Source organism: Simochromis diagramma, unplaced genomic scaffold, assembly GCF_900408965.1.
Source record: "Simochromis diagramma unplaced genomic scaffold, fSimDia1.1 OVJJ01000216.1, whole genome shotgun sequence".
In the NCBI taxonomy this organism is placed as follows: Eukaryota; Metazoa; Chordata; class Actinopteri; order Cichliformes; family Cichlidae; genus Simochromis; species Simochromis diagramma.
In genome coordinates this window covers 14,045,376-14,067,957 of record NW_024386883.1, presented here as the reverse complement: position 1 = coordinate 14,067,957, position 22,582 = coordinate 14,045,376, and the positions used below count along the sequence as shown (strand labels likewise).

General features: G+C 39.0%; 1 protein-coding gene across 13 annotated transcripts in view; it reads left to right on the top strand.

The window, feature by feature from the left end:
* Positions 1–22,582, top strand: part of ncam1a (neural cell adhesion molecule 1a) — a 257,422-nt gene that overhangs the window by 19,104 nt on the left and 215,736 nt on the right. The window lies entirely within an intron of this gene.

Sequence of the window (22,582 nt, the reverse complement as noted above, 5' to 3'; positions counted from 1 at the left end):
TATGGACTGCTAATGCAGTGAAAGCTCACTGTTTTTGACTTCTGCTCTATTCAGCTTCACTGCACACCATAGCCAGCAGAGGAGATGGCTTAGTTAGCCACCCTGTGTCATAGAAACCTCCTGGGACTCTCCATTCACTCTATGCAGCCATTAAGGAAGGGAGCATAGAAGTCTCAGCTCTTCATTATGAGTCACTTTGCCAGATTTTGCGACACTGCCCTCCATGTCAGGAGGCATAGCGGCCGATAATTTTCATGTGAAGTAGACTACAAAAAAACCAGGGGACAACGAAAATGAGATTGAAGAGACAATCGAGCCTAGTGAGAATGGCCTGGTTGTTTGTCCTGAGATGCATGAGACTGGGTTTGGATACAGTGTTAGATGACATGGCCAGCTTCCCAAGGACAGATCCCTTTTACAGAAACATTTGCTCATTAGAGAGCACATCTCTCATTGTTTATGGACTTTAATGAGCCTTGCTGCAACCAAGGGTAGAAAAACAAAGACAAGAAAATCCAGACCTTGGATTCAAAAATGTAACGCGTCCACGAGAGGGGCAGAAAGAACCTGACAACCCGCTAATCTGTCTTATCTGAATAGTGCACACTCCTTATGCATTTGAGGTTGAGGTTTGCGCCCCCCCTCCCCCTCTGATTTTTTTCCCTCCCATGTTTTTACCCTCCCGTCTCTGTCTTTCTCATTACTGCTATTGCAGAGACCAATCTCAGGGCACCATTTTGCAGAGGACATTGTGGAGCTTAATTAGTTCATTCAGGGATATGGCTCTTCTTACTAGCCTAGTGGCTTTAATGCCTCTGGAGGGCCTTAAATGCCATCTCTCCCTTGCAGAACAGCCTCGAACTGTACAGAATATAAAATACCTGTCAGGTTAATAAGGAGGTACCCCAGCAAAACTCCTCAGTTTATTCATATGTGTGTTTGTGGCTTCTTTGGAGGATCCGGAGTGGCAGTCTCTTAGCACTGCCGTAGCCGAATGAAGAAAGAGCATGCATTTTTTTTTTTAAATCGCTGCTGTCTTCCAGTCTTGGCTTGCTCTGTTCAAAACAAGGCCAAATTGCATAAAGGCAGAACTAACGGAGCATAGATTGGTGAAAAAGGGGATTCAGTGCTTAGGAAGGTTGTTTGGTCTAATGAATGTCTTTTAAATAAATCACTGAAGTACTAAATCTTTTTTTTCTGACGCAGTTCCCCATTTCCTAACTTTTTAACATCATAAAAATCTTATATAGTTCACATTGTTTTATAATATAAAATGTTCATATTTTTTCCTGATACTGAATAAATACATACATAAAAAAGTGTAAAATTGATGTTAACAGTCATCTAAGAGCCTTCAAAAGGACTTTTCGCCTAAATTGAGGGCTGAAAGTAATTTGCTAAACAAATAACCTGCTAATGCACTTCCTTTGTGCTTTTGGACATAACAGACTGACATAAAAGGTTTCTTGGTAAGACGCTCCGACTAAATGAGCTATATCCAATAATGTGATTTTTAAATTACAGAACTCATAACTCAGTATGCATTGATTGAACAGAGGTTTAGGTCAGTCCCCGGTGATGGGAAAATGATACTGAAAACTCAATAACAGAGAAGGCCTGCTTTAGAAAAGGTGCAATTATGTAATACTTTTCATCCCATCTTCACAGTTTCAATGACATCTGAACTCGCATTAGATGGAGGGGCCCCAGAAAATTGATGCATGTGAGCAGTATAGGGTGCTCGGTCGGAAAAGAAAATCAAGTTTGGAGGCTTAGGCTGTTCGCAGTGCTTCCTGTAACACTATCTTGTTTGTGGAATGGGGGTATTCCTTAAGTGACATTCAGTTTCTGGGCAACAGGGCAGCAGCTGTGCATATCTTTGTACCCGGGGTGATGGGAGGGGTGGGGGGATGTGGTGTGATAAAAGCCCATTGATGCAGCTGTGTTTGAACAGGGACATTGCAGTTTGATCAGTGGCTGGAGGGACTCTCTGACCATCAGAATTGAGGGAATGGATTTTATAAGATTCCTGCAGAGTGCAGTTTTTTTTTTTTTGGGTATTATAAAAGAAAGCAATGGAGAATAGAGTGATGAGGTTTATCGTGCACACGTTGCTTGAGTTGTCTGCCATGTTGGAGGCAATACAAACTCCAGTCGCTGCTGGCAGTGGTTCCTGGAGTCTGCTGGCTGTTGCCAGGTGAACTCGGCTGCGAAGAAGGTGCGGCACGAAACACCTATTGTACATGTAGTTTTTCATATTCAATTCAATTCCATTTTATTTATATATCACCAAATCAAATATACAATTTTTTCTAGCAAGAGGGGGTCACTGATTGGTTTGTAGGCCCAGGTGATTGGGGCTTTAAACAATCATTGCAAAAAAGTGTGTCTTTGGAGCAATCATCAACCTCCAGCAACCACTTAACAATACTTACAACTACTGGTTGCCAGATGATTGCAGACCAGTCTCTAGACCTTTATGACTCGTACCTAATTCACTCGATCCTACGTTGTCACCATGATTGTCACGCGTCGGTGTTAATGTTAGGGGTAGGCCGATGGATGGCTAAATCAATGAATCAATTAAATAAAAGTAAATTTGAGCAATCAATACTTCATTTCATGTATACTTGGTCACAAAATTGTTTTCACAGTAAAAGACTTGCTGACACTTTGTGGCAGCAATGGCTGACTTTAATGCTAATCTGTTCTTGAAAATAATTACCACCTAGCTTGCTCCCAGCCATGTTTGACTACAATGTGAATGCAGCATTAGAGGTGATAAGGAGTGCGATGTTATGAGGAAATGTATAACAGAGGACATCTTGGCAGTCATTAGTTACTTGTTGACACGCTTATTGCTGAAGCGGAGACAGGAGTGGAGGTGCAGTATAACAGAGCCACTCTCCACTAGTGTGGCCTCATTAATCACTGTCCTGTCGCTCACTATGGGTGGAGGAGGTCCTTTGTCTATGTTTGGAACATTGTGTGTTGGATTTGATGCAGCACTCGGATCCCGTTGCCTGCGTCCCCGTTGGTGCCCAGGAAAGAGGGCTGAATACGACAGTGTGCTGACATTTGTGCTTTTTCTGTTTTTACCATATGAAGTCTCATCAAAGTCTAAATTAAGACTTCATTAACCTACATGGAATTTATGCCGCATCAGCTATGAGTTTCCTAAAAGCCATTTTCCGAGGACCGCTCTGCTTCTGTCTTTCAACGTTTCACTATTGTCTGATCAGAGCTTTGTTTTCTGTTGTTCCGTCTTCCGGATTTCTGACAACTTTCTCAGCCATTTTTTTCCCCAAGCACAGAATTTCATAATGAGGGAGTAAAAGGAAAAACGGATTCCCATGAGAACATCGTAACATTTGATGAGGCTAAAGTGTCTTTTTTGAGAGAGAATAATTTAAGAAGAGATAAAGAAACTGAAGCCGGCGTGTCATTTTTATTACCAAATGAAACGTGTTCTGTTCAGACTTCATAAAAGAAAACAAATTCATAGAAAAATTCTCAAAGCTTGGCGTCTTAGCTTTGATTTTTTGTTTTTTCACAGGGTATTTGGGATAGATACGAAGTCGTGGCAAGGCTTTGGTGTCTTAAAGGGCACATGTCACTGCTGATTTATAGGCAGCTTAACCTGCTTATCAAAGCGGTCAGTCATGATGAGCCTGCATTATGGAAAGTAAAGTCTGTCAAGCAAGTTGACAAAGCTGTATCCTTAAATATGTTGGAAACATTGTAATTAACACACTGCTGTGTTATTATAAGAACAATAACTTCTTAAATATTATTATTCATGCTGAATTTTCAGCCCGTGCATTTGTAATGTACATTGTGTTTGCGCTTAAAGGTAAAATATAGTATTGATCGACAATCCTTTTACACCCTGGCAGGTATGTGCTGATCAATTTATGGCCGGGATTAGAGAAAAGCTTCGACCGCATTATTGCTTGCACTGCAATAGCACTCATGAAATTTTGACTATAAGTTATTCTGCTACACACAGACTGTCCTTTTCTTTTCAATTTTCAGTTGCATTTTCAAAAGTGCAGCTGTCTAGAAGGAGCAAGTTGCTACTGGACCACTGTTCTTTTGATTTGAGACCATGTCCTGGATTTCACTGCAGTGTTGAGACAAGCCAGCAGTTTGTTGGCAGTCTTGTCCACAGAGATATACATCGCATTAACAACAAAAAAGGATCCAGCACTTGTGCTATTTTTGACACTGGTCTTGTGTTTGCTTAGAGCACTGTCGCTTTTTTGTGTCAGAGCGATTGCTTAGAGGTTTGAATCTAAGACTGGAAACTCCTGATAGGCAAAGAGCATTAGTAAAGCTGTTCTCACTTCTGTTGCAACCAAGTCAAGAGCAATGGAAAAGCTAAAATGTAGAGTTTTGCAGGTTTTTGTTCCCAAAAGAGAGTTACCATAATAATTGTGTCAGGCTCTGTGAACCTGCTCACTGGCAGGTTTTCTTTATCTAACTCCGAGTTTCTCGCTGACTCCACCTCTCCTGCTGCAACGTAATAAACTCCATTTCATTTCAACATTCATAAAGTTGCTATCAAAGCTCGTGGTGGAGTGCGTTAATTTGAAAAAACAAATTTTTTATGAACAGGTTTGTTATTTTTTGTACTTGACCACTTAACATGAACACGGAGAAAGCAATTACATCACAGATTCATTATCAGAATATCTTTCTAACTGTGTGACACTGCAGACATTCAGGCAGCTGTCAGACTGTCAGCCGGTCTCTTTGCACTGGGAACATTTATTGTATCATTTGTCGTGTTGTAATCAGTCACACTGATAGAAAAATGTCTGTCACCGTTGAGATCTTAGAGATGATATGAATATATGAGTGAAGATCAGGCTGAAATTGCTTTACAATTCTAAAACTGAACGAAGTTTCGTTTTAAATGCAGACTTCAGACAGTCTGATTGTAATCTAATTACTTTCTGAAAGTAACACCTATCTGAAATTCAAAGTCTGTATTTCGATGTAGTTTTTAGAGTCCACTTCCACTGGATTCAGACTGATTCAGACCCGCATCCAGTTTGGATCTGGGAGTTTCCCAGATCATCCCAGATCCATTTGGGAACCACTAATAGGGCTTATTTTGTCCCAACATGATCCCAACATGATCTTATTCAAACTGGTTGATGCTTCCAACTTTATGCCGAAATATCTAAAATCTTACAGAGAAACAGGTAGACAGCTAGATAAAAGCTACTGATATTTTACTGATAGAATTTTATACTTAAGTGGAGAGTTTAAAGTGAAACAGTTACTATTACTGAACTCTTTCTCTTAATAAGAGCTACTTGATAAAACGCCTGCGCTATGATGGTAAGAGAGCCATCATCTCTCAGTGAAGGCTGATATTAGATAAGCTCATAAATGGGTAGAGTGGGGAACATTAAAGGATAGGTTTTCTGTAAATCTCGTGAAGCATTTCTCACAGAGTAATAGAAAAAATAATGAATTATTTTGTAAAACTGAGATTGTTACATCCCATCAGTATATTAAATGTTTACTGAAGAATTGTTAAATAAATAAAATTGTCATAGACTGTATTAAGGGGCTGACCCACCCTGAAGTCTGTCGCTATCTGTGTAACTATCATCACAAGCCCACAGAGAAGCTGTGTCAGATATGGTTTTCTCTATTTTGATATTTTTATCTTCAGGTTTTCAGTTTGTTCCTGTCAGGTTACAACTGAATAAGTAGATTTAAAAATCTAATTTAAAATGACCTTTTGAGCTTCATCTAATGGAAATTCAAGATGGGTAATTGAAGACCTCAGACAGTGGAAAAAAATTATATATTAAATATTTTATGTCAAACTTAAATGCTGTCTATGATGATAACAGAGATGACAAAGCCAATAAAAACGATACTTTTCTCCCTAAGCATCGTAGTCCACATTGGCTGCTCATTATTTACCTGTTGCCACGGTGAATCTTGTTATTGGAGCTCCGTTGACGATTGCTGTCTTTCTTTACTCACTCATATGCTTAACTCGTGTTGATCGAACCTACTCTGAGCAGCATTTCAGAAACTGGAAACTCAAAGTTGCCAATCTCAGCATTAATCAACTCTGAGTTTTCTTTTAAAGTCAGAGTTTGTCGAGCGTGCTTCTTATAATCGGGCCCTGGAGAGGATGTGTGCATTTTAATGATGGAGAGAGGCCACATATGGGCATGAAAACCCATGCCAGAAGCTCCTGGCAAACACTTTTTGTTTTGACGTTAATGCCAGAGGAAGTTTGCCACTATTTGGCTAAGTTTGTGTGGTCCCTAAACGGTGGTTCATTTGGAATAATGGCATGCATAGTGGATCTTGGAATATCTAGAAGGAAGAGCTATCAAAAATGTGACACCCTATTACAGTACCACGTTTGAATTCAGGAAGTTTTTTAGAACGACCCATTCTTTCACAGTTGTTCGTGAAAGAATAGCCAGTTTAAAGACTGAATGGTTAGGTACTGAATTTGAGGCATCTGTGATAAAGGGACTGTAAACACCGGAATCCAAACAATAAGAATTGTAGCCCAGTACATTTGACCATATAGTCTACAGGATTTTCCATTTGGACGAATTGCTAATTACTTAGCATCAAGATGTTTCACCAGGCGGTTGTTATTTTTATCTTTCTATACTCTTGTTTGGGCAAGATTTTCTGTGTTTTTTTCTGTCGCTGCCTGAAAAGGGGACTGGGTTTATCACCATTAGCAGCCAACCTCTTTAGTCATTTGATCCATAGTAAATATTGATTAGTGAAGAGTTAAAAAGGCCATACTAAAGAGTGTAACCCTAACCCATGACTTGTTGACCCTCCGAACCCCCCATTGACCCAGGAAGGATGCATTTCTTGAACAGTGAAATGTATCAAGTGACTTGAATATTGCATCAGTATAATAAACATGTATACGCTGTTGTAAAATTAGCAGATGATAGCATGTTTAAGATTAAAAAAAAGTTTGAGAGTTCATTTGATTACTGTGAGTGAAACACACAGCAGATAAATAGACAAGTTTTCCCCGATTAGACTTCAGGGAGTTAACAATACTGATCATACTATCACCGGTGATCACAGTACCCATAAACAAAAACCCAATTAGTGAAATGGAAAAACAGTAATGGAGAGGGCGGAGGTGACTCCTATTGGACCTGCGAGGCTCCTGAGACATCACAGATGTGGCAGTGTCTGGACTGTGCCTGAAATATAATATAATTGCAATGAATTAATAATCATGTTGAAAATGTCATAAATAATGAGTACCAAAGACGTTTTTATGTTGAAAGTGGAGCCGAGCTGAGCATGGGTGTGGCCCCCTTATGACTGCTGGTAGCAGTAGGCAAGGCGCCAAGCCAATATGAGATGTGATCCCAGAGGTCCCCCGGCAGACATAAAAAAATAACGGGAATCCCTGGAGTGGGGCTCTGGAGGTAGCAGTGGTGAGGAGGAGGGGTGCTGTTTGTGTGTGTGTGTGTGTGTGTGTGTTGGAAGGCGTGGTTCTGAGGGGTTTTGGGGCAGCCATGTTTTCCGCTTGACTTCACCTGAAACAATACGTCAGCCTGCTAGATTTGTGCCGAAGGTGAATAAGAGTGACAGCGACCTGTGGGGACTGAAAACACTGCCAACAAAATAGCGCACACCAAAGCCCACAATGCCTACATTCCCCATATTACATAGTACTCTCTTTATCTCAGTGTTTATATATATGGGATCTATAAGTTGACTAAAATATCAGAATTAACCACAAAATTGCTGATGTAAACATATTAGCCGACGGCCAGTGTTGACGTTTTTTTTCCACATATACAAAAGCCAATTGAAAGAATTAGTAGACACACGAAGAAGAAAAGTGAAAGACACACAGCTACTCTTTGGGCGCTTCTCTTTCTCTCATCAGCAGCATTGTGTAAACTCACAATAGTCTAACATGGATCTAATTTAATACATAATGCAGGCTTTTTACAGTCTGATATGTTATTAATTTAAAGCCTCTTTTTCTATATTTACATACTTTTTCTACTTTATTTGTATCCGCTAATGTTTTTCCTTCTTTCCTGTCATATCCAACAGTCTTTTCTAACCAGCTCTCTGTCAGTAGCTCTTTTTCCCCTCTGTATGGTACCCTCTGGCCGTGGTCTGTCATGGTTCTGCCACGCTTCATTTCTTCATTAGAGGTTCTGAGCATTTCGCAAAATAGATTTCCACTATCAGGGATCCCATGCTGGTCTGGAAGGATGGAAAGTCTAGACAGTTTGGAAAAATTCTCACAATTCACCTTCACACTGTGGACTGTTGCCACTGTGAGGTTAAGAGTATTGGTTGCAAAGGTAGAACAATGGGTGAAAATGTAGCTGTGTGCCCAATGAAGTGATGAGGCATCCATCTCTGTCAGATATCAGTCAGCCACTTCTGACATTGAGGAGTTTTTTTCCCATTTCAGGAGAAATTAAGTCATTTAGAATGATGTTAGCATTGCTAATTTTAACTTAGAGGACTGAGACATTAAATAAAACACGATTACCTTTTGTTTAGAGTTGTGCCTTATCATACTGTAATGATAATACCAGTATAAAATGTTAGATGATATAAATATGCCACAGTGACATGGCAATGTCATTTCCATAGCAAAGCCATGTGTTTACATTCCCTAAGTGTGCACAACAAAGGGACAAACCCAGGCATGTCTGAAAGCAAGGGCCATATGTCAGCTTCTGATGACACACAGGCTGACACAATGGATGGGACTTTAACAACTTCCTACAAGCACAACACACTTTTTCTCACCTTTTGAGGCAAATACACACCATCGAGTACAACCAGAGGACAAAGGAAGAGACACTAACAGCTGGTGATGTGCAACCCAAATGTTTCACATCAAGCAAGTTGCACTTTGTAGTTGCACTTCATGTGACAGGAAGAGCAAGCAGTTAATGGGAATTGCTGATATGGTGACAATGTGAAAAGAGCAGGGCCGTAAGCACCTGGCTAAAAAGCTTCACCAATGGAAAACAAAATATTTATACTTTCTTTATTACTGTTACGTTGTCAGGCAGTTATTTTATAGTTTTACTTCATATTTCCAGAGAAATCAATAGATGGACTTCTGTTGTGCGTGCATTTAATTTATGCTGTGTCAATGGATAAAATGCTTTGTCACTACTATTGTACTGTAGTGGTGCTACTGGAGCCTTGTTTCAATAGATTAGATTCACACTTTAAAGTTAGTGTGTCAATAATGACAGTAGCTCATTGGGAAAGAAGGATACAGCTTCATTTATTTAGACTGCTACAATCATAAAAAAAATCCATATTGTTTCTCTTTTTTATTGAAAATTTTCTTACAATTTTAAGGCTATGCCCACGCTTAATTTTACTATTTCAAAAAAGATTTGATATTTCTTATTTGTACTTCACAATTCACACTGGTGTGTGAGGTAAAAATGTCAATACATTTCGTGAAACAAACAAAAAAGATCCTATTGAAAAGAGGAGGCCAATTCTAACTCAGATATATATATATATAAAAAAAAAAAAAAACACCCAGCACGCCCCTGCGGGCGGTTTATCCTTCAAGCTCGGGTCCTCTACCAGAGGCCTGGGAGCTTGAGGGTCCTGCGCAGTATCTTAGCTGTTCCCAGGACTGCGCTCTTCTGGACAGAGATCTCTGATGTTGTTCCCGGGATCTGCTGGAGCCACTCGCCTAGCTTGGGAGTCACCGCACCTAGTGCTCCGATTACCACGGGGACCACCGTTACCTTCACCCTCCACATCCTCTCGAGCTCTTCTCTGAGCCCTTGGTATTTCTCCAGCTTCTCGTGTTCCTTCTTCCTGATATTGCTGTCATTCGGAACCGCTACATCGATCACTACGGCCGTCTATATATATATATATATATATATATATATATATATATATATATATATATATTAGGGGTGCAACGATACACAAAATTCACGGTTCGGTTCGATACTTTGGTGTCACGGTTCGATATTTTTTCGATACAAAAAAATGTTCATGCCTTTTTAATTTGTCATTTATTAAAATTATAAATATATATTTTAACTCAAAAGTACAGTTTTTAAATTTAATGTTGCTGAAACAAAAGTAATTAAAAAAATAAATATATCTCAGGGCTCTCAAAATTTCAAAATCCCTGGTAGCCCTTCGGGCAGGGACTCTTCAGTTTTCGGTAGCCCAAAATAAATGTAAGTAGCCCAAATAAAAAAAGAGAGCAATTTTTTGATTGATGTTTTGTTTCCTGTTTTGTTTCCTTTACAATATTATACTTTAATGTATAATATTGTAAAGGAAACAAAACATTAATCAAAAAATTGTTGAAAAACAAATTACAACATTGTATAAAAATTACAATCATCAACTCAAATACTTGGTTCTAATTGAACAGAAATTTCTATGAACTTGTAAGAACTGTGTAGGACATGAATCAGTCTGTGTCAGATCCTGAATTTGAAATTTCCACTGAAGTCACGGGTAAGAGACAAGTGGAACCAAGATCTAGGCCATTTGCTTGTTGAAGTTTGCAAAGACTGCTAAATTTTGCCAGTGGTAGTTCACTCTTTGCAACATAGTACGCTGTTCTAAACAGATTTTTCAGGTTTATTTTTAGTATGTTATTTGCAATTGGTGTTTGTTCTGGGAAAGATATTGCAGACTGAGCAATAATGCATTTCTTGCATTTCTCATGGGTTCTAATGGGGGCCTTTCTTAAAATGACTGGTCCCAGTAACAAAGGCGCTTGTCGACTCAGAAATCGAGAGAAAACCAACAACACACCCGGCAGAACATTATGTTATTTACACGGGTGCACATAAGTGGTCCGCATGTGCGCATTCGCTGTCAAAATAAAAGACGCGCACCAGATAAGAAGTTGCAACGTGCGTTTGCGTCCATATAAAAAGCACTGTTTTTGTCCGCTAGAGTGGGATTTTCACGGCACATTCTGCACCACATCTCTGTGCATTCATCATTTGTTTGAAGCCAGCTCACCTCCTGCAACCACTTTCCCGAGAATACGCGCTTCTTTTGTGGTTCAGACTCCTTCTGACATTTGTTTGGAGGTGGAGGAACACCAAAGTAATTGCTTAAAGGAGCTTCTTCGACATCTTTAAGAGTTCTAAACAAATGTCTGTCCTCCTCCAGAAAATCGTATGTATGCAAACACGCGTTGCAACTTCATATCTTGTGCGCGTTTTTTTTTTTTTTTTTTTTTTTGACAGCGAATGCGCACCTGCGGACCACTTATGTGCAGCCCCGGTTATATAGCTCGTCATATTGCAGCCACAGAAATTATTTTGTCCATGAAACCATAAAGCTGCACTTTCTTTTTGCCTTATAGTCTGATTTGTCATAACTTTTCCGTTTTGTGGTAAGCTTTTCTTTGGCTGTCACTTCTTCACCCTGACCTGTCTTATTTGGCTCAGCAGAACTAAAATATATATCCTGCTGCTTTTACACACCCATACATAACGGTCAGCGATTCTCTGCGCGATCAACCTCTCATATGTTTAAGCTTGCTGCGGGAGATTTCACTTGTCATGTTTGCATAGTAAGCTAACGATTGATAAGACGATGTCAGAGGAATTGGTGCGCAAATTATCATCACTCACCAATCAGTACTGTCGCTCTCTATACATAGTTTGCGCGATTGCAAAGTGAAAGCAAAAAACAAGCGCAAATTCAAACGCGATTTCAATATGTCACATATTGACAGTGGCTCACCGATGCCAATGACATAATTACCCAGCTACATTTCCGAAAGAATCCAAAAGCATTGACATATATTTTTCCTTCCTACAATAGCCCGACGGGCAGGGCAGAGATAGATTTTGGTAGCCCGACTGGAAAAATCGCTAGCCCCGGGACGTCGGGCTAGCGATTTTGCAAGCCCTGTATCTGATTGAGGAATCACTCATCTTTGTAAAAGAGAGTTTATTACAGAGAAATGTCTCTTTCCAAAATAAAAGCTATACTATCCGCTTCTTCTGGGCTATATTCTCAGCAGCATATTGTAGCGGGTCAGGGCTGTTCGGGGTTCTGTTTGTACAGTTATGTTTTGTTTATGTTGCCATAGTGACGGGTGACGCCCTCTCACTGCGACGGAGTGTCCTTCCGGGGTCAGAGGGCGCCCTGTGTGTTGTTGTTGTTGTTGTTGCTGTGCGGTTGCCGTGCTGAGCAGTTAGCTAGCGGCAGTGTTCTTCTGCAGATGTCAATAAACGGCTGTGCTCCCTGGCTAGCTCACGGGAAGCAAGACCAAACGACACCTCCGTCTCCACCTTGTCTGAGCTCGCCACAATATTAAACATATCAGGTCCCCATAAGGAGAATCATGTGCTAACGGCTGTCTAAATGACTCGGGTAAAGTTTGTAGCATGCATGCTTGTTGTTTTTGTCTGCTTCCACTTGTCTTTGCACTAGGATGATGTCGGCGTAAATGTGCAGTCATATTCGTTGTGTTCCCACTAGTGCTGTCAGCGTTAATCTCGTTGAAATGACGTTAACGCCACAACACGGCAAATCTCTGTTAACGAGCTACCCCTGCGTGGGGCTAGACGGCCAACACGTTAATGAGCTAACTGCGCTAACACACTACTTCCCACCCATGTAATTGAGCATTGCGTGGCACATCCAACATACTGTTTTACTTTAGTCCATGACTCGCTTACCTTCAGGGTCATACGTCACATGAAAACCAAAATAATTCCAAACGCCAGATCTGAATGAGGGTGGGGGAGGTTCAATTTGCCATGTTGCAAGGAGAGCTTAACTTCTGTCTCGCTAGCTTGCCCTGCGCTCTTCCTTCTGACAATGCTGTCTGTGTTGAACGCTCAATGGATCTGCGCTCGACAGTGCAGCCTAGGTGGAGTAGTCGAACGCAGATTCACTGAGCGCTCAACACAGACAGCATCGTCAGAAGGAAAGTTGATAAAATAAATTACAAATTTTGTATTGTTTGATACATATGCGTACCGAACCGAAAGCACTGTATCGAACGGTTCAATATCGATACGAGTATCGTTGCACCCCTAATATATATATATATATATATATATATATATATATATATCTGTATTTTTAAATCACAAGTTCATATTTAACCTCTTACTTACCTGCAAAAGGCAACCAAATATGACCTTTGTTGTACTGTTTGTGTTTCTTTAGAGATGAACTACATAAAGAAGAGAAGGAGAGAAATACATTTACAGTTGTAGGAGGAAAAGATCAATTTGACCTTAATGTTATACCACCTGAGGGTTTTACAGGATTAGATAAGGTATTGCTGTTTTTGGATATATACACTCAGATTTATACAACCACACAGTGAAAAAGTTCCTCTCACCTCCTCTCTGCATATTACAACTCTCATGTTGCTTGCAGCTCTGACAGTGAAATTGGTACTTTTGCTCCACTGGAGTCGCATTGCTTTGTGTCTCTTGGTACCTCTGTATCCCTGTGACTATTTCTATCTCGTTTTTTTTTTTTTTTATGACCAGATGTCTGTGGCGTTGCTGGGTTTTTGGAGTCCCCTGGCAGATGTGCTTGTGCAGTAGTTCTCTACGGTTAAAAAGAATGCATCATTTAACCTCTTATGAACCTCGCATTAACAGTGCACAGTAGCACTTATTTACTTTTCCACTGGGTTGAACAAACCCACTGAAACGTCCGTGTTTCCTTCTTCCTGTGTGATGTTAACTATTTCAATCCCTCAGACAGCACCTCATGCGCGCTCACGGGGATTGCTCTTTCGGCTTTCTTTTTTGTTCACAAGCAGACCATAGGAATATACTGCCTGAGCTTGTGACACAGTCCAATGAACCTAAAGGGGATAACAGTTGCACCTCTTTTCTATTAAAAACTCATTAAAAGAAAAGCCCCCAGTCTGCAAGAAGAAACAGAAGAAACCAGATGTGCCCACCACTTTCAAAGACTGAATTGACAGACTGGAATTGCTGGCGACCGCAAACCAACAAAGTCTATCTTTCTGAAAACACAGATTTTAGAGCTGAGTTGTGCTAACTGCTACTTTTTCACGATTGCAGATGTTTAAAAATGTTTATGTTTCAGTCTACAACTTCTGTGTCTTCTTGCTCACTAATTGAAATAGGACTCGAAGGAAATGCAGAAGCTTCTTTCAAGAAGAACAGCCAAAATTACCCTTGTACCTTGTCAGCGGCCTTAAAAATGTGTTTACCTCCAAAAGCACACAGAGCTGATATTGAAAAATGCCTGCTCCGTTTACGTAAATGTCAGGAGTTGTAACGGGAGATGAGAGTTTCATTTGGTGTTTCTTAACTGAGAAATACGGGAATGAGAAGTATACTGTGGGAGTGTGGAGTCAGGGTGGACATGAAAAGGATGGAGAATATGTCGGGTATGGTAGTAGGAGTACAGTATCACTCAGGAATGTATTGTTGGTAGTGAGGCTAACAAAGCTAGCCACGAGCCCCTTTGCAATTCCAAATGCTGTCCCTAGCTGATGCTTTGATATAAACCGTCCTGATTTTTTGTTTTCAAGGTTGTATTTGAGCCCTAAACCAGACTGCCCTGACATATTGGGTCTATTACTGTCATAACAAGTGTAGTAAGCCAATGATGGACCCATTAACCAAGATTTGCCTTAAAGTAAATGCTTGTTATGGCAGTCGTAGATAATATAACTATAGGAACAACTTTCGTGGTACGTACAAAAGATAATGCCCTGATGGCTTTTGATCTAAAGACAAATATAAGATTGCAGCAAGAGACACATTATAAAGGGCTCGTGAGTAAGCATTTGTTTTGCCTCTCACTGCCCTTACTTCTGGCCTCCATTTAGTAGACAAGTACATCACACTGTAAAATAGTTGTGGTGTTGAGAACAAATGTTTTAGGTTTCATCTGCTCTGAAATAAAAGCTCTACTGAGCAGTCTGTTTCAAGTTCAGGAAAATGGACTTGCCTCTCTGCAGGTGCCGTCTGTTGTCTGACTAGATGGGGGTGGAATTCCAACCCTGATGATATGTCCTTTATTCTGGAGATGCTTCTCCGGAGCACTGCTCACTTGCTTTGTATATGTTTATTTGCCCTTTGTTAAGCATTACTGTGATTTTGTTTGCTGTATTCAGCATGTATTTTATTGGTACTGTATTTTCAGTACCAATAAGCAAGGCTCTGGGTATTGGCTGATAATTGGTACCATTAAAAAACAAGACTGTAACATCTTGTTACTCCACATTTCCTAAGTTAACTGTTTCTTTTACAGTTTATGAGCAAAAAACAAGGATTTGACTCTATTCAACTAAAGCATAAAGCATCACAGTTAAAAAAAAGAAGGTCTCTGTACTGCCACCAAATGCTTTTGACATGCAGATGGTTTGAAAAATGTATAATTTTAGTTCTTTGTAAAGTACAGTTTACTTTTTGAAAAATAAAAGGTTATAAGTAACACAGTATTACCACAAGCTTTTCCTAATGGACTTGAGCAAACTAAAACAGATAATTACTGCTTGTTGGTGTTTTGACTCTGTAGCTTATTAACACTCAAACTTTGAAAGGTTACCACTTAAAGGTAAGAAACACTAAGCTGTAATCAGTCACCTTAGCTAATATGTCTTATTCACCCACTGTCTTCTTCTTTTTTTTTTCTTCTTTAGCACACATCAATAAAAGCATAAATATGTTTAAAAAAAACAAGCAGTTTTTATGACTTAATACTGTTTTACCTGTGAATCTGATATCCATCCATATCCATATTTTCAGGTACTATATTGGGCTGTAATTCATTGCTGTATTTGCCGCATTTGATGCTTTGAAGCATTTCAGTGTAACAAATATGCAAATAAAAAATCAGGAAGGGGGCAAATACAGTTTCATTTATTTTGTAAATGAAGGACGTGTCCTGCTGTTGTAGCCTGCTGCTTTCTGAGACATATACTGCATTGTTTGCAGTAATGTTGCTGGATAGCCTTACTTACCCCCTTCCCTTGCTATAGGCTGTGGGAGCTACACTTTCTGGCAAAATTCTCCCTAACTGTGACGTTGCACTTTTTCACAGAAATTTCGAGCCTTTATTTTCTACACAGCAAATCAGTTCTAAGACATGAGATGGTGTCATTGCATCAAATTATTGTCAAACCTCAGTAAGCCATAAACACGAATGCTGATGTAAAGTTGAGGCAATACCATAGGGAATTTACTTGAAAATAAATTTCTCAGTTTTTCCATAACTTCAAAATGCCGAGCAAAGCAGCAAACTGTTCTCTACATATCTGATCCAAAGCGAGCAGAACAAACATGGCAGATGTCTCCATGGGTTTGGTGAAGAACGAGAATGTGCGCACGTGCCTGACATCACATGTGACGTTACATACAAACTGTATACTTACATTATTTGAGTTCAGTCTCAAAAATGAATCAAAAGTGGGTTGCTATGTAAAGTCAAAGTGCCAAATTAGTGCTAACAATGTGAGAAAAATAGGAGAATTAATAATCATGAGAATGAAGATTATTACAAATTTTGATTGACTTTTTTCATGGTCTTAAAATGCATTAGGTTACTGATTGTTTACTCTTAAATCACAAGTAAGTCACAAGTGTGAAAGAAAGAATACATGCGTGTTGGTATTGGCACATGCACGCAGGTTAAAATGTGGAACTGAATTGAATTATTGTGTACGATACCTGAGCTATGAAACTTCTCTTATTTCAATGTCACTTTTATACAACAGGAAACGTTAAACATTATCCTCTTTCATGAGAAATGAACTATTTCACATTTCTTTTCATACATTTAGTCGTCTTAAAACGACTTTAAGAGACTAGCGACAAGCTTTCATCATTTCTGTTGGAAAGCAAGTGATTCAAAATCAGACTCGTATGGCTTTTTTTTCCTATAGCTGTACAGACATTCTTAGCTGAGTATATACTTGTGTAATGACTGTACTTAAGCCATATTACACAGATTTAGCAATGAAAATCTCTGAATGATTTTCCTATTTTACTTAGCAGTAAATAAACACTATTGATTTTCCACATGTTCATTTACTCTACAACTACTGTAATATATAAGTGACATATTTCGCGTATTTGTGATATAACAGATAACACATTGTAACATTTACTGTAAAATTGAAATCTTAAAACAGTGCAAATAGATGGAAGAATGAGGGTCATTGTTCTTGCACTTGCTAGCTGACAGGGCTGGAGAAGCTTGTACAGCAGCAAATTCTTCAGTGATGAATAGATGTTTTTCTCATCTGCTCATCAGCACGTTCAACACATCTATTTTCAGACTTGTTCATTTTTCAGGGAACATGGTAACTGCTTGAGTGATTTCATGTGAAAAGGCGCTGGCAGTTCTGTTTTAATTATGACTTGGATTCACTTGTCAGGCGCATTTTGAGAAATGGAGGATTGTGAGTGCCGTTAATGTTCTTCTGTTGTTAGATAGGCTTTTCCATTTCATATTAGGTCATAGGATATAAGTTATATATATATATATATATCAAAGAATATACAAACCACAGATAACTGCAGAAAATAAAAAGTTATATATGACATAGGTACATATAAAAGGACATCATTACAGCACTTATCCAGACTACAATAAGATCTCCTCTCAAATCCTCTGACTTAAAAACTCTGAAAATTTGCCACTAGCCTTGTCCTTTCTGTGACTTAATCCATTATTAGATTGTGTAGGTAGAAGCAGCAAATGTGTATAACTTTAGTAAGATATTTATAAAAGACTCTTCTGGTGTTTTATTCCATCTATTGAACACTAAACTGAAATTGTCTATCTAGGTTACCAAATTCGACTCGCATTTTAAAGATTGCTGATACCAGTCTTGACATTTAAATTGTCAGAGATCCAGGGGAGTTGCTCCTGGGCTGTTGGACTGAATCGGAGTGGGATGAAGCCTGGAATTGGCATTGATTGGTGTGTTTGTCCTGCCAAAATGAGCGATGATGCTGAAAGAGCATGAATTGCCATGACATTTTCACCTCATTTTCCAGTTGTATTCATGTCACATGAACCTTTTTGGCACAATGTTCCCAATCCAGCATTACATTCGAGTGTTGTTGCTTTAAATACCTGACCTAACATTTAGCTATTTATTGTGAGGCTAAGACATGTCTCATTTTACTCTGAAAGAAGGTTACACACCACATGAGAGTGACATTATTGTACCTTTGTTGTGCTTTCAAAATAAAAAAGGAGTTGAAGCTTGATAATTTTATTCATGCACGTTAACTTAAAGTATCCTCTAAAGCTCAGTCAGTAATATCTATTATCAAAATTATGCCTTGAGGGACTTAGTAGTGTTAGCGATCGCCATGTTTATCAAGAATTAAAAATTGGTAAACAATTTTGCGAACATTATGATATTGTAAAGAATCGTGCACCAGGGCAGTTGTTGTAGGTTCACTATCCAGTTCACCACAGCTATGTTTCCTTTCAGTTACTATTACGCGACACCCTCAGCTTATCTACACGCTCTGACTGACCGAATTAAGGTGATTGCCTGTAACGGCGTTCACTTTTGTCACTGCAGCTACTTCTCTCACACTCCACAGAGCAAATATTGTTGAGCGAAGCACTGGAGACAGGCAGATTATGAGGACTTAATTCGTAATTTAATTATGGATATATTTGTTGTGTTTACTTTTGCCGCTCCCATCCTCTCCCATTTTCCCCTCTCTACTTTCATTCATAACTCCAAGTTAATACTAACTGTGCTGTTAAACTGAGCTACTGTGCCATTAACGTTGATTCACAGGTCTGTCTATAAGTGTTATTATTATCTTCATTGATGATAATCATGCAGTTTTATATCGTAGCAGCCTGATGACGGTTTAGAGGCCTGGAATCAAATTTGTCAGACACTCAGGCTGTAGTATTAAAATATCCTTTCTCAATTCTTTGAACTATTTAACCTCTGGGTGCAAAGATAATTGTAACACAGCTATCTTTAGTTCGTTTATATTAAAAGTTGCACCATTATTAAGAAGCAAAGACACAACGTGGTAAAGTAATAAGATACAGATGTGATTCATTTTAGAACATTTGGCAGTAGTAGAAAAAAATCTCATGAGTAAAACAGTTGAGAATTTGTCTTGGCTGAATCACGCCTTTATGAAATCTGGGGGTTATCTAAGGTAAGGAAGAATCACAGCGAAACAGAAACCTATCTCTGGAATATTCCATGACTCACCTTCTCTGGGCAGGGATCTTCTTCTCCCTAGAGAATGTGGTGGTGAAAGCTGGCAGTATCCAACTTTTCAAGGCCATTATCAAGACCACTACCGCATCACTACCTTGATCCACACTTCATTCCCTTAAGTGTGATTGATGGGAAAGTCCTGCCTGGCCTAGCATCGTGTTATGGCATACAGCCAGGGGCAAGGACTCCAGAGAGAGAGACAGATGAGAGGAAGGGGGCAGAGGATTTGAACTTTATAGTTGCCACCGCAAATCAGTGTGAGCAGAGTTTACACCTGACACAATACATGAGTGCAAAGTTGTCACCCTTGACAACATGACGCTGTGCCAGCCAAGGCTATAATAGCTCAGGGATACAGGGAAAGGAGTGGCACACCTCTGGCAAGTAAATGGATATATTAAAAGAAATATAGTTGTCAAATAGAGTAAAAACATGGTACAAATTTTATATTTCAAATGGTGGAAATTACATTGTGGAGTTGCACAGGTTACCTTAATAATTTTATTTTAAATTTTTGTGGGTATTTGCTCCAAGACAGGACAATATCCACTGTTTGATGTACTGGTTTAAGATAACGGTGTTTGATTTTATACTTGCATGAATATATTCATGTTTTTCCTGTATATTTAACAACTGTTACTACCACTTCCAGCCCCAGCCTGGTTCACCCAGGGAGCCATCACTTATTTTCAATTCAGTTCAATTCAGTTTTATTTATATAGTGCCAAATCACAACAGCTGCCTCAATGCACTTTATATAGTAAGATAAAGACCATAAAACAATATGGGAAAAACCCAACAATCAGCAAGCTTTACCAGCAAGCTTTTGGCAACAGTGGAAAGGAAGAAGTCCTCTGTAACAGGAAGACACTTCTAGCAGAGTCAGAGTTGATGGACGCGAGATGGGACAAAAGACACACAATTTTGTCCATTTAGACTGATGGATGTTGTCACTTTGACATCGTACATTGCTTTGGGTCATGCTCATTTTAGCATTTTGGCTATTGCCTTGTACCTAATTGAGGGCAGAAGTTTCTGCTAGCAAGGTGTGTAAGCAATGTGCATCTATAGTCTATGTGGCTGCAACACACAGACCTTCAAGTTAGCGCTAAATAATATACAAAAGAACTTACTGGACCACAGACTAAAGCACTGAACTCCTAAACAGTTAAACAAGGTGCAGTTCTTTTTGAGAAAAGTGCATTGCAAATGCTAAAAGGGATAATCATAAACTGTCATAGAATCAATCATAAAATCATAAACATATTTATAAGCCTCCAACATAAAACGATTTATGTTGGAGGCTTATAAATTTGAGGACCCCATTATTATTATTACCGAGTTGTTAAGATATGAATAATCTGCTGTAAAATTAGGAATTTTAACAGGACTGACTTATTTTTTGGACCTTAATTGGCCGTTCCAATAACAAATTGTTTTTGGAACTGAGCTTCTGCATTATTTTTTAAGCCCCAGAGGCTGCTTGTTATCATCTTCTTATTATGCTATTAACATTGATGCAAGTGTTTGGACAAGATGACCTTTGTAATTTTTTTTGTACGTAGTGTCAGATGGCAAAGGAAAAAATTTTAGCAACTGCATAATTAAAAAAAAAAGTTTTCCTTTCAAACCATCAATAATAACAATAATTCAATAATGATACTTTGCATTTGGAATGTAAAACGGTTGCAGAACTATTGTAATCTCAGTCCCATGTGCCTGTATGTGTAGTTTGTATACATCCTATTATTCAGTTCCCTTCCTAGACAGTTTATTCCGCTGTGACTGGCACCATCATGGCATTTACATTTTGAGTGGAAACAGTGCTCAGCCTGTGTGTTTCCTGACCTCTGTGGACAACGTCACCTGAGAACTGGCATAAATACCTTTCCAATTTAAAAGCAGCAATTGAATGTTGATATTTTAATATTACGCTGAACCCAATGCAGCCCCAAGTGATTTCCCTGAACTCAATAATGAACATAATTGTTGCTGAGAAGCATTTGTAAAATATGTAATTGCATGTTTGTAATGGTTGTAGCACAGTGTAACTTGTTGGCCTTGGTTAAAGTTTGGGGTGTTCAATTTCAATAAGCTCAGCACAAGAGTTTGACACCAGCAGCAAGTAATTGAAAACACTTTCTGAGGTCATGCTCCATATAGATCTAAGGAGTAATTCTAGCCAGCCAAGATGACAGAAACAGAAGTCAATGGGTGTTGTTGCCCCCCTAGTGGGGAGTTCATTGCTGAAGATCAGAAAGGAGGCGAATGACAAAGCAGGGCACCCAAGGAGACATCCAACTCTTAACTCATCACCTGCTGCTCTGACTTGGAAAAGAACTGGGGGTAATTTATGAGCGGGAGCTGAACAGTGTCCACAACAGCAAATGTGGAAAATATTTGGTTGTTCTTCTTGAAACCTCTTTTCACTTTTCCTTTAATCAGCTAAATCCTTATAGGGTCCAAGATATACAAAGTTCTCCAAAAAAGTTTTCAGCAATTCTAATTGTGTTTACAGCTAAAACAAAAGATAAAACAGGCTTACTAAAACTTAATTATCATTCTAATCCAGAAGAATACCAAATAACTAGAAATAATGGCACCAATAACAGACCAAGACGAATAACTTAAAAAAGTAACACAGTTGAGCCAGTGACTTATAGAGAGAGGCTTTCCTGGGCAGATCTACATGCAGGAAGTCCCTGTGTAAACTGTGATGGTCCTTAGAAGGGTCAGTTTAGATCGTAGCCCAGCAGTGTGCTTTTGTTTTGTATTTTATAATGCATTTGGATAGCTTGTGTCTTCCTTACTACTTGTGGTCCTTTACCAACCCTCGGCATTATCTTCTGTGATTAACTGGTAAGAAAAATGTTGCTGTCACTGATAAAAAATAATGACCAAAACTACATCGATATGACCCGACATGTAATTAGAATTCATCTCCCATTAAAAAAAGACTAAATTTGAATTCGTCTCCTTTGTTGTTTTTTTTTTATCTGTTTGTTGAAGAGCCTGTTCTGTTTTGTTTTCTTAATTTTATGCCTGTCATAGTCATTTTTATGGCCTGTTAGTTTGATTATATGCTGTGTTTCTTCTTGCGAAGTGACAGAGTACACAGAAAAGCAGAGTGCAAACATAATTCATAATGACTTTATTAAAGGCAGATAAAATATGAATACTTACCAGAGATTGCAGATTCCCATGGGGTTTGCCCAAAAATATTGCAGTGAAGGTTCAGTTTATCTAATAGCTTTGCAGTAACCTTTTCCTTCCTTTTCATCTCCATCCAAAGAACGCAGTTTATTTTGTCTCTGTGTCGATTCTCATATATAAAATATTTAA